This window comes from Poecile atricapillus, chromosome Z (genome assembly GCF_030490865.1).
Source record: "Poecile atricapillus isolate bPoeAtr1 chromosome Z, bPoeAtr1.hap1, whole genome shotgun sequence".
NCBI lineage: Eukaryota > Metazoa > Chordata > Aves > Passeriformes > Paridae > Poecile > Poecile atricapillus.
In genome coordinates, this window is record NC_081289.1 from 134,787,735 (window position 1) to 134,809,277 (window position 21,543).

General features: G+C 35.7%; 1 long non-coding RNA gene across 1 annotated transcript in view; it reads left to right on the forward strand.

The window, feature by feature from the left end:
• The window catches only part of LOC131572978 (uncharacterized), a 35,284-nt gene extending 21,829 nt beyond the window's left edge, over positions 1–13,455 (forward strand). Inside the window, exons 4-7 of the long non-coding RNA XR_009276102.1 lie at positions 211–272; positions 1,472–1,556; positions 5,622–5,679; positions 13,137–13,455. This is a non-coding gene — a long non-coding RNA (uncharacterized LOC131572978). The remainder of the gene's footprint in view (positions 1–210; positions 273–1,471; positions 1,557–5,621; positions 5,680–13,136) is intronic.
• Positions 13,456–21,543: the final 8,088 nt, after the last annotated feature.

A 21,543-nucleotide genomic window follows, 5' to 3' on the forward strand; every position in this document is an offset into this window, starting at 1 on the left:
CATTTTGTCTCTTTTTTTCCCTTTGCAGACAATGAAAACATACTGTTTTCTGTATGTCTAATAATGCTTTGATTTGATTAAATTCTTTAACAATCCTGGTGAAATTTTACTTTAAAATTGAAGTTAATTTGGTAAATAAAAGAGATGTTAAAAGACATACAAGATGTTTGGAAAAAAATCAATTGAAACTTTACTTCATTGCTTTTTCAGCTAAAACTCTTAATTAGACTTGTAATACTTTGACAAATTATTCCAGCTGACCTAACCCTGAGGTATGTGTGACTGCTTATTGTTACTTCCTTTTCATTCTTACTTTGTGCTTTTGCAATATATTAAGCATTTAGAAAGTAAATGTTCTTGTTAGCTGAAGTTCTGTAATCTTGTTGTGTCGTTTAAATAATTTAATCCTTTTGGAGTTGTCATATTTATGTTTCAGTGTTGTCCCAATGGTCTGGAAGGATGTAATTACTAGTGGATCCAGAAAAAGAAGTAATCTCATAGGAAAGAAATCAACAAATTCTGATAGATGTTTTAGACAATATGGGGAGATATCAGAGTCCTTAGAAGAAAAGAAATATTTAATTCTGTGAATGAATTAGAAAACTCTGACAAGTTTCAGTTCAGCATCCATGTTAACACAGTATTAACAAAGAGTCTATCTCACAAATACAATCATTGAACTGATATGTGTTACAGTATGATTAACATACATCCATAGTAACTTAAGGAAATATGTAATAGAATTTTTAAAGGAATTTCTTGGCTGCCTAGATTTGTAGAACCCCATCTGTAAAAAACAGGAAGTAAATAAGTTGTTTAAGAGCAAGAGGTGGGGATTCGGAATCCTGAGTGGCCTGTATTTGAAGGAAGTGTTCCTAGTTTTAATGATTCTCAGCCAATGACAATACAGGTATTAACTATATGATAAAGTATCAATTGTGATCAATTTGGAACTTGGTTTTTAGTGTAACTTTGGTTGTTTTCCATACATTAGTATTAGTACAAATATATTTTAACATAATTTCTTGTATGATTGTTGTAGGAGCATAAGGACTTGTGGTTCCTCTAGAGTGAGTGTGGGCATGAACTACCATCTGGGAATTGTGCTTTTAGTTATAAACTAACCTTGGGTGTGCTTGTGTTTTTTGTGATCACTGTCTTTTCCTATTTCTTACTCCTTCTTTTGTTGCAGAAAGCCCTGTGTCCTTTTAGTTTTGCTTTTATCATGACCAGTATGCCTCCAAAAGGAATGAATTTGAAATCTTTGCTGTTTATTCACTAGTAATTCTTTTTAAAAAAGTTTAGATTGTCACATCAGTCATTGTTCTTTTTTAAGCATTTGTAGTTATTTTTTTCTGTGTTATGCAGCTGAAAAGGTACTTACGGAAATTAAGTAATTAATTAAATTTTAAGGCACTTGTGAAATTAGCTTCCTTTCCTAGCTATAGTCCTTTTTGTTTCTTTTGTACAGATGTAAAATACGTGATGTCCACACAACTATGCTTGCAACTGTCACCTGCTTCAAACTTTTTAAGAATTAACCCTGGGGGTTTGCCGTAAGTACTTTGTCTAATACCATTAGCTGTCTTTCTAAATGCGGCTATATTTCTTATAGAAGTCTAACTCTTAGGTGAAACTCCAATGTTAAGGCTTAAAATGCCTAATTAATGATTTGGTTGTATATTAACATTATTTTTAAAATGTGTAAAATATTTTACAACTGATTTCACAGAGCATTGATAATGCAAGCTACTCATAGTCTTTACAAACTGAACATAGTCTTTTTAAAAATAATTTAAACAATCTGTCATTTTCCAAAAGCTCCGTAGTTTCTTTTCATTGTATTTTCAATGTACACATTTTGTGTGGTTCAGTCACCTGTGTAAATATCAGCTCTCTCAGAATTGAAACAAGCAAATAATTACTAACAATTTTATATAAGCATTGTTTTATTCAAAATAACTTTTCACAATTTTGCTCAAAAACATGAACCATGAGGAGACTAAAGTACAGATGGTATTCAACAAATGCTCTTACTTCGAGTGCCTGTGCTTTTGCTGCTTTCCCTGCTACATCTTGCTGATCACTGTACTATCTTAGCATCTATGGAAATTGGTCCTGTCCCTCTTATTGGATTCTTTCAATGGTTCAGGTTTAGTATTTATTTATTTAATATTCAGTCTCTAGGAAAATAAGTCAAATTATGCATTCTACTTTTTTTCTGAAAGCAATAGAGTTGATAGTTTTTCCAGCTCCCAGGGTTCCATATTGACAAATGTGGGCCGGTCAGATGAACTCTTCATCATTGCTTGTTGGGAGTTTAAAAACAAATCTAAATAAGCAAAGTCAAAAATTCCCCCCAAACCCCGCAATAATTTTCTTCACATTCTAAGCAACTGTTCCTCAAGATGGAAGGTCAATGTCATGGGAAATTGTCTTCATAGTTGTGCTAGCCTGATCTTTCTTGTCACATAAGCTTGTACACTTGAGGTATTTGAAAAAGAAAATTGAAAGCCGATGTATAACCATATTCAATAGGAAAACAATTATATGAGTGGAGTGATGTATTCTTGGTGACCTGTGTTGCTTAGAAACTAACTGTTGTTTTGTCAGTTGATTAAATCCTTGTATTCTAATTGTTTTTTTACTGGAAAGTCCATTGCAATGCCTGGCTCAGGCTTGGACATTACTCCATTAACCATGAGGTTTCTTCAGTTTCACTTCATCCCAGCTAAAATCACTCAGACACCTGTCAGTGAGCATTTCTTACATAAAATTTCAGTTATTAGTACTGAATTTACCTGGTGCAAGTTGAATTAGAGTACACATGATTATATAGCGCATTTCTGTTACATTGCCAGTGCACACAAGAAAAGATTTTTAACAGCATTTTACTTTCATATTAAATTAGTTGATATGTGGCCAGGTAAGTAATTTGCCACCAGAAACTGACCCTGTCAGCATTATTTGAACAAATGTGAACCAATGAAGTAATTTTGGATCTGTTCTGTGTGTTGTAGTATTGCATGCTTTTGATGAAGTACAAGAAATTATCTGGCTAGATTTACTGTCTCAGTGTTTTGAGGTTTTTTCTATTAGTTACTGAAGAATATTTCTAGAATCCCAGCTTCCATATTCATCTACAGATCTGATGCGTTTGTTTTCTCGTTTCACACTTTATCTTAATTATTGTAAAATCTTTGTTTTGAGCTGAAAAACATAGCCATCGTCCATATGTATTTTTGTAGAATATTGCTGCAGTGTGTAGTTTCTTAGATCTCATTTCCATATCCTCCTTTAGACTTGTTTCCAAACTTCTAACTTTAGACCTCAGGTGGTTCCTCCCTTTCTAGCCTAGCAATTATTGCTCTCTTGTTAGACAAATTGTCAAGTGACTTTTTTTGCTTTCTCTCATGTTGTATTTCACACTTTATAGGAATTTATATAAACATTCAGAAATTCCCTTACATTCCATGGCTTCTTACTGTGACTTTTGTTCCTTGTACTCACTAATTCAAGAACTGAGTTTCACAAGTGTTCAACCTACTTAGGGAATATCCTTGAAGTAAGGAATAGTAACAAGCTTAACGGAAGAGTGTACAGATCTTCACAGCCTTTCCCCCCCCCCCACAGAATTATCTATAGAAAATAGCATTAAATAATATATTTTCAGGTGGGATATACCTTAAACTTGGACATCATATGTATTTCTGGATACTGTGGTAACTGCTGTTGTGTTGTCAGGGAAACAGCCTTGTGCTCAGTAGGCAAAACCAATGAGGATTAAGCAAAGCTATAATATAGCTAAGTCCCTGTGACCTTACCAGGATCAAGATCTGTCAGTTCTTCACTTTGCAAGTGTCCCTCAGGAGTGAGGGAGATATGCACAAGTAAAATCATACCTGCAGTATGACTGGTATAAGTATCAGACTTGGAGTATTCTAAGAAGTGAATGCATTTCTCAGTTAGATGGATTAAAAGACTCCGTTTGTGTAAGTAAAATCTTTATAAACTAAATGATAGAAAAGTTTTCATGCAAGCTATGAATGTGGAAGAGATAATTAAATTATGATGAATTCTGGAGTCTCTTATCTTTGTTAAAAATTCACACAAAAAATATACCAATATAGAAGTACATTAAAATCGCAGGGATAAGAAACAAAGTTTATAGCACTCTGGGGTGCAGAGTAGTTGCCAGTAGTTATCAGCACAGTGTTCTTCTTTAGTAGTATTGATGGATGTGTTACTAAAGTAAACCTCTATTATACACATATTAATTCACTCCAGTTTTTTTGTATTAAAAGAAGTTAAACTTTTTCTGCTTAAGCATTAACTGATTTTTGCTTTTTCTAATGCAAAATAAAATACCTAAAAACATTAGTTGAATTTTTATCAAAAATAAGAATGAAGGAGGATCTACATCTGATATGGTCTAGCAAAGTCTCTGGAGTTCTTTCTTGTATTGTTGTGTAATATTGAACGTGATTTAATGTCTTTCTTAATTAGCCCTAAGTTTTAATTATTAATCTGCATGTATCAAGCATAATATTTTTTTTTACATATCTCTTGCATTACATGTCCATTGTAAAAAAAATTAAAATCAGTGTTAATTCATCTTCAGACAATGGCAGATGAACCTTTTTCAATACTGATATTTGTCCCATTTCTTGTGCTGAGAAGGGAGCATCTGAGGCGAAGTGTGAAATGAGATGTCTGATTTTGATAATGGCTTGGCTTCCAACATTACCTTGTGATATATTTTCTTTCTCAGTGCTTTGTTATTTCCTTTACGGTAATCTAAACCTCTGGCCAAAGGCATTGTATTTTATTAATTTTGATTATTCTTTCCAGCTATCCCAGTCCTTTTTATCAGTGCTCTTGCATTTCCTTTTTTTTTTTTTTTGTTTTTTTTTTTTTTTTGTATCTTATTATTTAAAATAACTGGGTGTTTTTCTCAAAATTATTGTCTCTACCATTTCATCAAAGTTAAAGAAAATTTTTTTATATAAGATACCTTTTACCAAAGCAAGTTCAGGCTTTTTGCAGCCTGTTTAAAGCCGTTACAGAAAACTTGAAATTGTCCCAATTTCATTGCTTCATTTCTGAGAGTAGCTACTTTCCTAATAAGATATTTCTATCAGAATATCAGGGGAATAAATGAAGCAAGAGGACAGTGAAGACTTGGCAGCTTTGTGAGTTCGATATGATGTTAGCCTTCTTAATTATGTAAAATGCGCAATAGAGAAGTTAGGGACGAGAGCACATTCACTAATTTAAATATTTAATTCTTACATATTTCAGAACAGGACAACATCAAAGTTTTTAGAATACATGCAGAAGTTGACTTACAAGACTACAGTCTAAGTTCTGGGAGAAAAATGCAATATGATGAAAACAGACCATTAATTTGCAAAGTTAAAGGATTAGGAAACATGTTGTGCCTTTCTCATTCCTATTTCTCCATATATTATTAATTTTTTACTTTAAGTTTTCAGGTCAGGTACATAGCTGAATACTTTTTTTAATATATTATCTACATCTCAAACTCCTTCCCCTTCTTGTATTTCTCCTAATGTACAAATAAATCTGCTCTTATTTTCTCTTACTCCACCTTCTATTAGAGTATTAGAGCTCACCTATATGAATGACCTTGACCAGTAAAGACTAATTTAGAAAACAGTAAGTAGAATCCAACTTTTTTTTTTTCCTTTTCTTATAACCAACTAACTAGTTTAACAGTGTTCCAGTAAATTACTGCAAGTTACCTACTACCCTGCTGCTTTCTTGGATAATCTAAAATCCTGAGCAATAGTGATAGCAGCAGCAGCCTCCCCAGTTGTTTTGTTTGTGGAAAAAGAGGCAGATCAGCCTTTCCCAGCTCATGGAGTGCATTAGGTGAATCCAGGACATGTCATCCTCCCTGTGCATGTGCTGTGCAACTGATCCATGAGTGCATAACAAGTTTAAGATATTTCTGAAGCTGTCGATTTACTGCAGGCCATCTGTGCATGACCTCAAGCCACCTGTCCAGGTGTTCCTACTTGTTTGGTAGATACCTGTTCTTCCATGTGCAATGCTTACAAATATAGTTTTCTCATTCTATTTAGTTACTAGTGTAATTTTGCTCCATCTCTTCTAAATGTATCAATGGACATCTAATTTGTTTGATCAAATTCAAACATGGATTCAGAAGTAGTCATTGGAAAAATATTAATGTGAAGTCAGTTTAATACAGTAATATCAATATGGGGGAAACCAGAACTAGACTTTGAGTACTCTAATCACATCTGATTTTTCTTCCCCTTTCATCTTATATAGCTATTAACAGTGTTGTTAAATACAAGAACAGTATACAAAATCAAAGTATTCACATTTGTCGTATATTGACAACTAAACCCCAGAAAAAAAAAAATTAGGGTATGGAAGACTTGTGCTGTTTAGGTTGCTGATGTCAAAACACTGAACAAAGAACTGTAGTTTTAATTAAAATAAGTGAAAGCATAATGTCCAAGCTCTAATTTAGTCCAGTGAGCTTCTCAAATTGAATTCTTGTGAATTATATCCCCATAGACTCTGGAACATTAATTCCATCACTGTTATGATGTGTTTATAATCATGTGTTTATCAGAATAGTCTATATTGATTATTTCTGCACTACATTGTAGTATTTTGAATTTGGAGCACTGTACATAAGACAAATATTTTAATCTGTATGTTGGATGCTTTCTTTTTCTATGTTTTTTTTTTTTTTGTAATTTACCTTTAGACTTCTGATTGACATGTTTAAGAGTTAAATTTTTCATGAGTGTAGCTTAGTGGCCATAAACCACTTTCTGGATAGGTTTGGATAAGTGAAACAGCCTTGAAACACACTTATTCAGGTTACAAAATACAGATGCTATGAAGGGTAAATTAGTTAACTGATGTGTGATTTCCTAAAAAAAGGACATATAGCAATATGCTGTTGCCCATTAGTTTTACGTCAAAGACTGTCAGCCACAGCAGCTACCTGTGAACAACTGAATGTATTTGTAGAAATCAAAGACACTAACAACTAATCTCATTCATTTGCAAATTGCTTCCCCTATTTTTTTCTATGGAAAAGGTTGCAAAATGTCTATATCAACATATTTGTATTCCTCTACATACTTGACTGTATTTTTTATCATTTGCTCCATTAGTATTTATTTTACTTGAGTTTTGTATACGAAAATAATCAAACAAATAGAAAAATAGCCATGGGCTTTAACATGTATGGATATTCTTTAAAGTCAGCTCACAGTAGATGTGTTTTTTGTGTAACTATGTGTGGCTTACATATTGATTTTTTTTGTTTACAGCCAGTTTAAACTTAGATGTAGAATTAACCCAAAACTTCAATTATAAGACTGTTACCACTGTCTTTGAGTTCATATCCTCCTTGAAGTCCAACTGTTTGACAGCAGCAGTAGTTAATCATGTTGCCTTGAGGTTTACTGTGATCCAACAAGCAGCATGCAAGCTAGATAGTGCTTAAGGGTGCTCCCTTAGGGCTCATTTCATCTTTCAGGAGACAACAAATTACTTCAAGTTGGGAGTAGTAGCAAAATGCTTTCCCCATGCCTGTCCACATCCTAGCACAGGGAGCAAGGAGGCTGCTGCAGATGTACAGAGCAGTGAAGCTGTAGCCCTGCACTGAGGGAAAGTGAAGCATGGCTCTCACAACTGTCCTCTGTGTATAAATAGGGAAGGTCTTTCATGCCAGAATCAAAGTAGTTTGGCTTAATTGCCTGTAAAAGTTGGTAATACTTGCCACCAATGGATGATATGTTATTTTATAATTTCATTTTCAGACAGTTAAAAAAGGAGATGTTTGGGGAAGCCTCAATGCCTTTTGGGCTCTTGGATCTCTTGCTAAGTGTTGTGCACCTCTGCAGATTATTGATTGACGCAATAAAAAACATGCAAGTTCTCCACTATTACTTTTATTTAAAACACAGGTGTTTCAGTTTAATATTTCAGAAGTGATAGAATCAAGTCCAGAAAATTATTAATAAAGAAATTGGGAAAGATTCAACTGATTTGCTAACATTCTTTGCTGTCCCTATTTAGAGTCTGCAATTTAGGTAAAACTGAGAAAATACTGGTGATGCTTCCTCTGAGAGATATTACATTCTTCAGAAATAATAATATTCAGCCTGCTTCAGCCTGAGAAAAACACACAGAGGATCATTTGGATTACCACTTCTGTTTTTTTAAGGGTATTAACAGGCCCACATCCAAGAAAGTGATTAATTCAGTGCTTGTTGCTTAGGATTTATATTGAGGCACATGGTTGCTAACACTGAACTATTCCTTAGGAAAAGGTTATTTAAGTCCTTTAAGGCATGAAAACACAGAAATAGCTGCACTGGATTGAAGCTGTTCATTTTTCCTATATTCAGCCTGTGGCTGGAGTTCATAACCCATTCTACAGAGAAAAAGAGCAAAGAATATTGCATTTACAGAATAATCATCTTAATAAAGAAAATTTCATGTTAGATTCTTGATGATTGTGAGGCTTGATTTACATACAAAGATTCTGCTTAGTTGAGGGCAATGGAGAAAATGAAGAAATGGTTACAATTACTTTTAGTTCTCTTGAGTAAAGGAGAACAGTATGACCAAAGGAAGGAAAAAAATACAGAGAAGCTTACAAATTGACAGTGACACAAATAGCTGACAGTGTCTTCTGAATAATCAGTATTTGGTGGATATTGCCTGAAGAAGTACAAAAAAAGAAATTGGGTAAAATTCAGGATGAAATTTTAGGGAGACAATATGATTGCATCTGTTGAGAATATAAGTGAGAACCTTGGATATATCGTAAGGAGAAGCAAAAGACTTTTGGCATATTGGGTGATGTTAATTGTATGTCCTGATAGACAGGTTAGGTCGCAGTCATAAGAGCTCTGATGTGAGCTCTGAAAAGCTCCCTGTTCAGCCTCTGACAGCAAACAAGACAAGCACTGCAATGCTGACTTTTGGCATTTCTTTTTGTACTTTGGAATTTACAGTTTCTGAGACATAGCAGCCCAGTATATTTTCACTGCATCATTTGTTATTTTATAAGCCCACATTGTTATCTCTTTTCTAAATCAGTGAGTCTTTTCTTTTTTGTATGGTAATTTTTCCTACACTTTTCCTTGTATTTTTAACTTTGTATTAAAATTCCTGTGTGAATTCCTTCTGTTATTTTGTATCCTTCCTGGGTTTTTTGTTTTGTTTTATTTGTTTATGGGTTTTTGGATTGTTTCTTTTTTTTTGCTTAGTTTTGGGGTTTGGTTGGTTGATTTTGGTTTTTTGTTTGGTTTGGTTTATTTGGGCATGTTTTTGTTTTAGGGGTTTTTTTGGTTGATTTTGGGTTGGTTTTAGAGGGGGTTGGTTTTTTTTTTTCATAGAGTATTTTTTAAACTGGGATCAGTAATACTAATATAGATCTGTCTTTGATTTCCATAATCCATATGAAAACTGATACAACTGTCCTTCATCCTAATTCTCAGAGCAATTGTATTAAAGGGGGAGAGGGCTTTGTTAGTAGGATCCTTTTGTAGTACATGCATGTGATTTCATCTTCATTATATGTACATGTAGTTGGGTTTTTTCTTTCAGTATCCACTGAGTATGTAGTTACCAAGAAAATTCTATTTGGTAATGTGATTTTCAAAGTGGAAGTGAAATCTGTGAGTGTTCTCATGGTTATAGAGCAGAGCTCAGATACAAAGCACAGTCAGCTTGCATGTACTGTACACTGGTGCTTGTGAGATTGGACTAGAGGTTCTTGTCATTATCTCAGTGTTGTTTCTCCCAGGAGATTCCTCTTTGAGATAATAGGACTTCTAAGAGTCAATGTTACAAACACCCTATTTAACAGAGCAATGTGGTGTTTAGATAACCAGAATCACGGTTAGGCAAGCAGATACTTTTCATCCAGTCGTCCCTTTAGTCAGCTGTCTGATATGTTCTGAAGTGTTCAAGTGGGTTTCAAGCCTACTGAATTCCTATGACATTAGGTGTATTTTATAGGCCCTACACTGTCTAGCAGGGCACGTTCATTACACACAGGGTAAATGTTGCCCTGGAACTTCGTCCAAGAATTTTCAAATTATGTAACATTTGAATCTTCTAAAAATATAATGCACAAGCTTCAGCAGAACCCAGCAGAAAAAAAACTAATTACATGCATATTTTGCACTGTACTAGACACAAGTGATACTTACCCTACTTTTGCAAGTCAAACATATGCTTTTCCCTTTAAAACTCCTTTCACATATCAGACTTCAATTTTGGTTAAGGCGGAAACTTAGACTGGTTATAACAGGTATTAGGTCTGCAGGAATGACAGATATTAGATACATAAGTTCCTGTTTTACTATGTTAGTCACACAGAAACCTTTAATATAATCTGGCATATGTACATAACTCTGCTGCATCACATTTTCTTAACAAGGTTCTGTTTAAATTTCCCATCTATTCACTGGCATTTTGACAATTCCAGAAACAGGTCTGGCAGGATTTTTAAAATAAATATTCTAATCTACTTTATAATGTGTAATTTTCTTTTCTATAGTAGTGTTCAACTCAGCTTTCCCATGCAGCAGTGTTAATGTCTTTGATTACTTCATTTCAGGTAGAAATTCCCTCTAAATTCATTTTCCTTGACATGTCTGCAGTAGATGTCTCCTGTACACTACCTTGATGAAAGGAATTGTGTAGGATGCTAATGGCCTGCAAATATTTTGCCATCCATGGTCAAAAATATAAACAGAACTGTGTTTCAGGTTCTGCAATTCTTTGATTAAATAAGACATTAAGAAGGGACAATTATCTCTGGTCCACCTTATTATCACAGAATCACAGAATAGTTTGTTTTGGAAGGGACCTTAAATATCACATAGTTCCAACCCCCCTGTCATGGGCAGGGATACTTTTCATTAGACCAGATTTCTCAACCAGGCCTTGAACAGCTTCAGGGACAGGGCATCCACAGCTTCTCTGGGAAACCTGTTCCAATGCCTGACGACCCTCCCAGTAAAGAATTTTTTCCTAATGTGTGATATAAACTTACACTCTTTGCAGTTTAATGACACTCCCCCTTGTTCTGTCACTGTATGTCCCTGTCCATCTTCCCATCTTTTATGTACTGCTCTAAGGTCTCTCTTGAGCCTTCTCCAGGATGAATATCCCCAACCCTCTCAGCTTAGCTCCAACAGGTCTGTTGGTCTTATGTTGGAGGCCCCAGGGCTAGATGCACCCACTCCAAGTGGAGTCTTGCAAGAGCAGAGCAGAGGAGAATAACTTTCCTTTTATTGGGTTGTGTTGAGCTCCTCATCCACTTACAGTCCCAAGTCATTCTCCATAGGTCTGCTCTCAACCCATTCTCCTCCCAGCCTGTATTTGTGCTTGGGATTGCCATGAACCAGGTGCAGGACCTTGTACTTGGCCTTGTTGAACTTCACAAGGTTCATACCAGACCCACCTCTCAAGAAAGACTATCTTGTACGTGTCCAGTCCCTCTGGATGGCATCCCTTCCCTCCAGTGTGGTGACCATACCACACAGCTCAGTGTCATCAGAGAACTTGCTGAAGGTGCCCTCGATCCCCCATCCCTGTCACCAACAAAGATGTTGAGATGATGTTCCCATCCCTGAGGGACACCACTTGTCACTGGGCTCCACTTGGACATCAAACCACTGATTGCACCTCATTGAGTTCAACCATCCAGCCCATCAAGATACTCAAGACTGATTCCTGTTCTTAGGGCTCTCCAATGGTTCCTGTGCCACCGTGAAATCTGTTCCTTTGGATTTTGGGATTTTCCTAATCATAAACCATCTACTGATCACACTGACTTGTTTTCCCTTTATATATAAGCCTTTACTAATAATTTTAAGTTTGCATAGGGTCTAATATAACCAACTTGTATCTAGTATTATTTAAATACACAGTAAATTTTATTTTTTCTGAAGAAGTAGAGTTGGTAAGACTTCAGGTGTGTGGTCTTGTTTTTTGAACAACTCTATGGCTTTTGAGAGGATGTGATTAAAACATGTACTAATGAATATACCAGGATCACTGAGTGTAAAACTGTATGTAAGTTCTGCTCCTTCAGTGTATTGACTTCCATTCCTTTTTTTCTAACTGGGAGTATTATTAGAAGATAGTCTAAATTTATAAGTCTGAATTTTCATCTGTTTAAAATCATCATAAGTCACTTTGAAACAATGCAGCTAATTACCTTGGTGGGTTTAAAAAAGAAGAAAAAAACTTTACAAAAAATACGTCTATTTTTTGGAAGATATTTAAATATAAAATAGTCAGATTTCTCTGGTATGAAAAACCATTCATTAAAAAACTATTTAGTAAAATAATAGCTTTTTGCAAATATATTATTAGTTATTATTGTGGCTTCTTGATAGCTTAAGAATAATTTAATAAGATATTATTAAATTTAATATTAATATAAAGAATAATTCTGTATTCTTTGTCCAAATACAGTTATAAGATTTTTTCTATTCTTTTCCATGATTAAAAAATACTTGTATTTTCTTGTGTTCTTTATCTTTCTCTCTCTTAAATTCCTTGCATTCCATTCTGTAGATTATTTCACATGTGTAAGTTACTTGTTGAACTGTCCCTCAGAAATCTAGGCATGTGTGATACAATTCAAATGTTGTTGTTGATGCCAAAACAAAATACAATGCTATTGAATTGATTCTAATAGTTAAGCAAGGGTCTAGATAATTAGGGTCTAATAGTTAAGCTAGAGTCATAGTTTCATAGATTCTTTTTCCTTGGAAACAATCTTTAAGTTCATACAGTCCATTAAGTTGCCTGAACCAGTAGCAAACACAGTAGCTGTGAGAGAATGAGAGAACTAAATCTCAGGATGCCATTGATTCAGTGTTTCTTCTTTTTGTATAATTTGTTACTTTTCTATGGTACTGCAGAAATAATTTTAATAAATTGTCTGTTTCATTGGCATTTAATATTCACTTATCTTGTGTTGCTCTGGCTGTTCTGTTCTGCAGCTTTTCCCACGGTGAACTGAACTAATTTGCAATGTTGTCAGACTGCAAAGTAGTGGGCAAAAAAGCTAGTACTTATCTTACATTTAGGACTAAAGGAGAGGAACCTAGACATGTACACCTGCTTCGGAAAACGCTGCAATTAAAATGGATTGCACATCAACACTAATAATTTGATGACTTTGGAGGTGTGTCCCTTCAAAACTAGTGAGTCCATTTCATTTAATTTTGGCAATTTTCAATAGTTCGTTTTGTTATTCTGTTCCAGGTCTTCTACTGTTACATGCATTTGAAACAGATTTTCCAATATATGCTCTGTAAAGAAAGCTCCTTCTGTTTGGTTTTTTTCATTTTTATTTCTGACAGCTTCTCATGGCGGCACTAAAAAGTCTTCATGACACTCACAAAACTTTTAACAAAGTCACTCAGTTGATTATTTTTTTCTTGACATTAAACCCTAGATTGGTGGATATATAAATTTTTTTGTGTTGGGCATGAAATAAAGACTATGATGGACACAGTTGTAGATTAGTTCCTTAATAATATGAAGTTGGATCATGTCCTGTACTTTTCTGAGGAGTAAATCAGGAGCTTTTACTCCTCTTGTAGGTTTCCTGACTGGAGTCGCTGAAACTATCCATGAAACTTTTACCTCAGCAGTGCACCACTGTGTAATTTACCTGATTTACATCACTTCTTGCTTCTTACTCTTGGTCTCCCACAGTATGTCACAGTGCCTGTCACCATCCTAGTCCCCCTGTCAGTATTATAGTCTTAAAAATCCTGTGCTTTCCTACTTAGCTGACAAGTCCCAGTCCATACTGATCCTATTTTAATTATTAATCCAGTGAACTTGTTTATCTGAGTTGATTCAGGTGTTTTAGTGTTTAACACTACTCCTCTGTTGCAGCAAACAGTTTTTCCTATGTTTTGTGTACTGGCCAATAAGCTTTAAATTTATTATTTTCCTTCACCATGTTTTTATATGTTTACAATGTTATTAATTTAAACCCATCCATTTTGCTTTCCTCATTGTATTACTGGTAATTTGCTTTGTATGTTTTCATACTGGCAGTATTTTTTGAGTTACCATGTCATATTTAAGTTCAACTCTATTCTTAGTCAACCAATAAACCGAATCCTCCAATATCTGCAAAACAATGCAAGTAAGTAATTTCTTTTGCTCTTAATTTCTTTACTTGCCCTACCCTAAAATTGAGTATGTCTAAAAAATTCATACCCCATACTTGATCAATGAGATTAAAAGAAGGGAAATATAAAAGTTAAAGAAAAGTGATTAAATCTGAATTCCAGAATCTGAGCAGAAAGCCACAATAGGTATGAATACAAAATGTTTATGGATTGATATATGTTTTGTGGGAGAAGGCTGCAATTTTCATCACACACAGTAGAAGGGACAAATTATTTTTGTAGGTGCACAAAGTACACAAGGGGCACTAAGAAATACACTTATGCAATAGATCATACATGAGTCTACTTTTTTTTTCTTGGTATATGGCTCTACACTTTCAAGAGAATGAGAAGATTAGGAAATAGTAGGATTTCCAGTGTTAAATAATAAAAGGTTTGTACAACACACTAGAGGAAATTTTTTGTTTTGTTTTCTAAATATTTATTAATTTCCTACTTTAAACCTTCTCTAATTTTCTAAGTATTGTAGAAGCCATTTTCATTGAGACTGTGAGATTATTTGCATTGAATGCCACAGTAGTTTTCATTCTCAGTCTTCTTTTGCATGCTTGACAGTACTTCAGATTTGAAGTAATGATGAACCACACAGTTACTGTTTTGTTGTTTCAAACTTAGAATATCTTGGAAACACAACTTAGATTTTAGCCCAGTTCTGGGTGCATGAAACTCTCCTTTTCCATCACCTTCAAGCAGGAGGTTTCCTTTTATGATGGATTCTATGGCTATAGCCTCGTGGAAATAATTTTGATTTGTTCTGTTTGTTCAGTTCAAAGGTAAGGACATTCAGAGAAGGAGTTTTGATTGTATTTTTGGTCTATTTAATAACAGGAGAAAACATCGAAACAAGATATTAGATCATGACAGAAATAGGAAAAAATAAATCAAATTAGAAGTATTTTCAGTATAAATAGATGTATAATTACAAGCCCTTGAATTTATGTAATTACACATACTCAAAAAAACCTCTATGTCATTGCCATAATGAAAAAGCCATCATTTCTCTTGAAAAGCACTTCAGAAAGCAAAATTCAGACAGTCTGCCAGCATATTCAATTTGTCCATCTCTCACAAAAATTGTACCCTGTCTTCAGTGAGGAAATTCGTCTTCTGTCAAAAGCAAATCACAAGAATTTCTCAGAAAAATAGTGCATTCCTCTCATCACTCCTTGGAATTAAAATTGTGAATATTTCTCTTCCCCCTTGCTCCCTCAGGTGTTTAATTTCATGAATATATAGGTCCCTGACCTTGGCCTGATTGACAAGGGAAGTTAAAACTGCAAGCACTTACTATTCCTTTCAATGCATCAGTGAAAGGATATTAGGAATATTAAATGGATGAACACACATTAACTAAGGTTTAAATTATGGAAGGTATGATGTATGCCATTTTATAGTAAACAGTTTACTTAATAATACAGTTTTTTTATGTTAGTAAAAATCTGAAATACTATGATTAGAAGAAAAAGCATTATTTTTTTTTTTACGTATAATAAACATGCATCAGTGTATTGTGTGCTTGCTACTAGAATTTATTTTATTTGGTTACAATTAGCAAATATTAGTAAACATGAACCTACAGACTGGTTATGCCCTCTATTCCCTGAACTACTCTATTCAAACACAATTTTACTCTTTCTCATCTTTTTCCAGCCTCCAGATAATAACAAGAGGGCTGCTGTTTCATCAGCAGTTGTGTACATTCCATATGCCAGGTTATTAATTTTATTATAGAGAAGTAAAATTGAACAGAATGTGGAAGTTGACAAAAATTATTAATAAAAATTGTCAGAAAAACTAAGATTGCTTTCAAGTTGTGAGTGAAGTGTTCTGTAGATACACTCACAGTCTTTACTTTTTTAGAGATCTTAATATTCGTACTAAGACCCTAGATCCCACAATAAAATATGTTGTAAGAAGTAGACTAAACAAGAGTTATCAGGCCATATTGCCTAGCAGTGATTTCTTTAATTCTCATTTGAACTTCTCTTTCTAGCTTCTGTGTTTTTTGAAGACTGTCACACATAAACCATAAAAAGTGTGTTGATATTAAGGCTTGTATTTCCTCCCTACTACAGTATAAAATTTTTCACCCATCCTCAGTCTTTCATTACTATTTTATTCAAAGAAAGTAGAACCAAGAGTGTCATTCAGAGTTTAGTTCCAAGACTTAAGTTCATCAAGATGAACAAGGTTCTCACATTATTTTTATGCTGGTCATTGGGGAAGATTGAAGAGAGATTAAAAGATGAAAAAAGGGCTGTGTATCCCACTGGACATGAATGAAGTCTTCATAGTCCATCAGACCTGATGATATGCATCCCAGAGTCCTGAAGGTATTGCCTGATGAAGTTCCCAAGCTGCTCTCCATGGTATTTGAAAGATTATGGCAGTCAGTTGATATTCCAGTTGCAAAAAGGGAAACATACCAATTTTTAAAAAGAGAAGAAAGAACAAACTCTGGAAACTACTAACCCGTCAGCTTCACCTCTGTGCCTGGAAAGATCATGGAACAGATTCTCCTAGCAATTGTGCTGTGGCATTTGGAGGACAAGAAAATGATTTGTGACAACCAGCACAGCTTCTCCAAGGGTAAGTCCTGCCTGATCAAACTATTGACTTTCCATGATGGAGTGACCACATCAGTGGATTGAGGGATGGGTTACAGATTTCATTTATCTGGACTTCTATAAAGCCTTTGACATGATCCTCCCACACCCTTCTCTTGAAACTGGAGAGACATGGGTTTGATGGGTGGACAGTATAGTAGGTAAGGAGTGGGTTTGACAGTCACATCCAGTGGTCAACTGATGGACATCAGTGACAAGTAGTGTCCCTCAGGGGTCCTACTGGGACAAGTGTAATTTAATATCATCATTAATGACACAGACAAAGGATCAAGTGAACCCCCAGCAAGTTTGGAGATGACACCAAGCTGAGGTGGTTTGACCTGGAGGACAGGATGCCACCCAGAGGTACCTGTACAAGCTGGAGGAATGGGCCTATGGGAATCACATGAGGTATAACAAGACCAGGTGCTGGTGCTGCACCTGGGTGGGGCAACACCTGGAATCAACCCAGTTTGGGGATGAACAGACCCAGAGCAGCCCTGCCCAGAAGGACCTGGGGGTGCTGTGGGTGAGAGGCTGGACATGCCCCGGCCATGGCACTCACAGCCCAGAGAACCAAACGTGTCCTGGGCTGCATCCAGAGCCCCGTGGGCAGCAGGGGAGGGAGGGGATTCTGCCCCTCTGCTCTGCTCTGCTGAGACCCAGCTGGAGCATCCAGAGCTGGGGTCCCTGCACAGGAGGGACAGGGACCTGCTGGAGCCAGCACAGAGGAGGGACACCAAGGTTAATAGAGGACTGGATCACCTCAACTGAGTGGAAAGACAGAGAATAGGTGTTGTTCAGTCTGGAGGACAAAAGGCTTCAGGGCTATCTAGTTGTGGCCTTCCAGTACCTGAGGGGAGCCTACAAGAAAGATGGAAAGCAGCTATTTACAAGAGCCTGTGTCTCAGTTTAAGACAGTGTAAAGGGGAACACTCTAAAATGAGTTGCCCCCTTCATAGGTTTAAGCTATTTCTTTCCACAAATAAGGAGAGAACAAATATGAGCAAGTGTAAGTGAAAAAGTAACAGTTGCTAGCAAATGAAACTGCAACAGGCAAAACCCAGTAAATAATCACTAGATACAAAATTTCCAATACACACTCCCTGAGAACCAAGAAAAACCCAAAATGCTGGAAATACCTTTTTTGGGATGGTGCCCCCATCAGGCAGGCGACTGTGTGAGGGGAGACAAAGGGAAAAGATGGCGGCAAACCCTCCCCCCAAGATGGTGGCCTCTGCAGGCAGCAACACAGTCCGGGAGACAATGGGCAATGATGGCAGCAAACCCTGATGAGAAGGCAGGCGATATGGAGCAGTTCTAGTGGTAGGTGAAGGCTTGCTGTCCCATGTGGGGTCAGCTCTGCTTCCTGCTGCCTCTCCTGCCATGTACAGGACTCCACCAGTGTTGTTGCTGCTGTCTGCCAAGCAGCTGATGTGTCCAGGGGAAAGAGCTGGCCTGTTGGCGCTCCCCTGGCCCCAGACTTTCGCTCAAGCTCCATGCTGCTGATAGGGCTTGCAAAATTCACTCCAAAACAGTTTTTGCTTGTGAAATACACTTTTTCTGAGTGTCTGCTATTGCAAGCCCAGGAAAAAACCCAACCACCTGAAGCAACCCTCTCCAAAGCGGAGCACTTCACCTTCTGCAAATGCTTCCACAAAAGAGAGCTCCCTGCTTCCACGCTCCAAATTAAAAAGGGATACAAGCAGCACCACTCTTCCCTCCCCACAACCCCCACCTCAGGATTCCTGTTCTGGCTGCAGCACTGGATCATAAAGAGACAGTAAGGCTTTTATGGGGCACAGATAGATACAAATCACAGTAACATTTTGGGTTACCCAAGACAACATGGAGCTGGACAAGACAGGACATGGGGCAGTTGGTTCAAACTGATGGAGAATAGGTTTAGATTAGGTATTGGGAATATATTCTTTACTGTGAGGCTGGTACCTGAACAAGTCACCCAGAGAAGTTGTGGATGCACCATCACTGTGAATGCTCAAGTCCAGGCTGAATGGGAATTTAAACAACCTGGTCTAGTTGAAGGTGCCCATGCCCAGGGCAGGAGGCCTGAAGCTAGGTGATCTCTTAGGTATCTCGCAACATAAGCCATTTCACAATTTTATGGTTCTATTCCCACATTGTCCTCCTACTGGATACCAGCGAAAAGAGCACAGCACCTCCCTCTGAACTGCCTCTCCAGGGGGAACAGTACAGAGCAATTAGTTTATCTCAACTAAACAAAGTTTGGCATCATTCAGGTTCAAATCTCTAAGTTATTTTTATGGATCTAGTCCTGATTTTCAGTTTGAACATGTTTATAGGTTTTTCTGTGTACATTAACACAGAAAAACAGATTGAAACAATGTTATTAAAATTATCATATTTTAATATTTTTATTACTATTTCTGATCCTTCATTACTTGATGTTTAATTTTAGCATTTGTAAATTTAGTGCCACATCAGAATGACTTGCAACAGAATGACAGCAGATTTCAGAGCCTTCTGAAACACAATCCAAGATGATAACAGATAAGAGAGCTCATGTGCATGATGCAGAGCAGCTGAGAGCTCAGAGCCTCCAAGAAGAGCCCAAGACACTGAAAAGGTGACTACTTATTTTTATAGACTTCTGAAGAAGTATTTTCTGAAGGTTATGTGCTTAATGAGTTAAAGCCAGTGTGAAGGCTTCCTGATTCTGTGCTAGACACTCACATTTATAGAAGCACAAAGAAAAGTGGTGTGTGTAGAAACAAAGCCAATGCACTCTTACGAGACCTTAAAAATGTTCCTATTTAAAAATCACTTCATATTAAGTTTGAAAGTATTTGCGTGTTGTAAAGCATGGAAAATATTTATAAATTTGAAGACAAAGTGTACATATCACAACTTATATGCATTTGAGATGTCCTTGTAAAAGAGTTCTGTCTCATTGTTCTCTTATGAAGAAAAGACAAAGCCTTTTACAAAAGCAGGAAAATGACAGGAGAAGGGCATATATAGTGGGTATGGCCTCAGAACATCTTGTACTTCTGTGTAGCTATTCTGATGAAATAAAAAAGGAGGAACAAATTTCTTTAGACATGGGAACACTCATCCAAAGCAAAGTTTATAGTTTCTGTAGAGGAAATGGTCATGTATCAGGGTGTTGAACCACATTGACAAATGCCTTGAATAATTTGGCATGCATTTTATGCGGGTAATGAAGGGAGAATATCTTGCTGTGGTTATTTATCTACATGAACACACTACATGAACAAGAACGGCAAAAAAATGCCCCCTCACGTATCTAGAAAAGAAAATGTAAGCACTATGCAAAATACTAAACATTTTTAAAGAAAAATTTTAAGTATCTTTTATATTATATATTTTAACTAGTTTTGTCTTTATGTACAAAAAACATTTTTCTACTCCACTCCACCTGTATGTGCATGTATTTGTAGTGCACTTTAAATGAGTATAATTTATATGTTTGTTACTTCTTTATGATCTGCTATTTAGCAGCAATGTTACCTAAAGATATTCCCAGTTTCTGGGCTATATTCAGACCAGAAATATGTACCATACCAGAACTAGAATTTAATTAAAGCTCTGAAATGCATATAAGGCACTGAGCAAAAACTCTTTTTCTTTAAAGATGTGCTTCTATTGCACCAAATTTTTTGTTAATGCAAATAAAGCATATAAAGATATAATTTTATGATAATGGTAATTAAAAGATACATGTTCATCCTCAAATACTGACAATCTACTATGATACTGATAAAAAGTCATTATTTAGAATTTATGGTGATACTTTAAATGAATTTTATAGTGTCTACTTCTTGATATAAAAATTGTGATTTATGACTGCAGTGGCTATTTTATTTTAGTGGCTATTTTAATTTAGATTATTATTTTAGGTAACTGTTAGGTCACTGGTCACTGTTCAACTGTGGAGAAAAGGTAGAGTTTTTTTTTGCTTTTACAACATTTTAGTCATCCACTTCTAAAAAAAAATCAAAAAAGAAAAAACTAAAAGAAAGAAAGGAAAGTAATTTACTCAAGTCTGGAGCCTGATAATCTCATCTACTTTCTTTCTAGAAGGTTGTTTTCCTTCTTGCTTAATTACATTTGCTTCATGTATATGTAGTGTATTACTTCAGAATTATTTGGTTGTATATTAGGGTCAACTGATGTCTTTTGTTTCAACCTATATATTTGAACACAAGATGTTGAATATTCAACATTGCTTAGGAAGAAGGAGACAAAATAAAATAATAGCCAGGATTCAAACAGCCATTGTACAGGTTACAAAGCCACTATCAAGACCCACATAAAAGCTAGTGAAGCAAAAAAATTCTTGAGCAAGAAAAGAGAAACAAAAGCAATTATCATCTATATTCTTCTAATGCTAATTATATTAACTCAAAAAACATGATTTCTGTGAGTATTTACTCTTACAACTACTGTACTTGCACCATCCAAAACCTTCTGTTAAAATAAAACAGTAGACTCAACCAGCAAATATTGGGCTATTTATATGATTATGGTTCTGCATTGTTTTCTAATAGGAATTGCTTTGATGTAAGAAGTTCTTATTGAATAAATACCATAGGTAGGTCTAATTTGATTGCCAAAACTATTTTAGCTTCTAGTCTAATGAGTACAATATGTGAAATAAAAACATTAATGTTGCA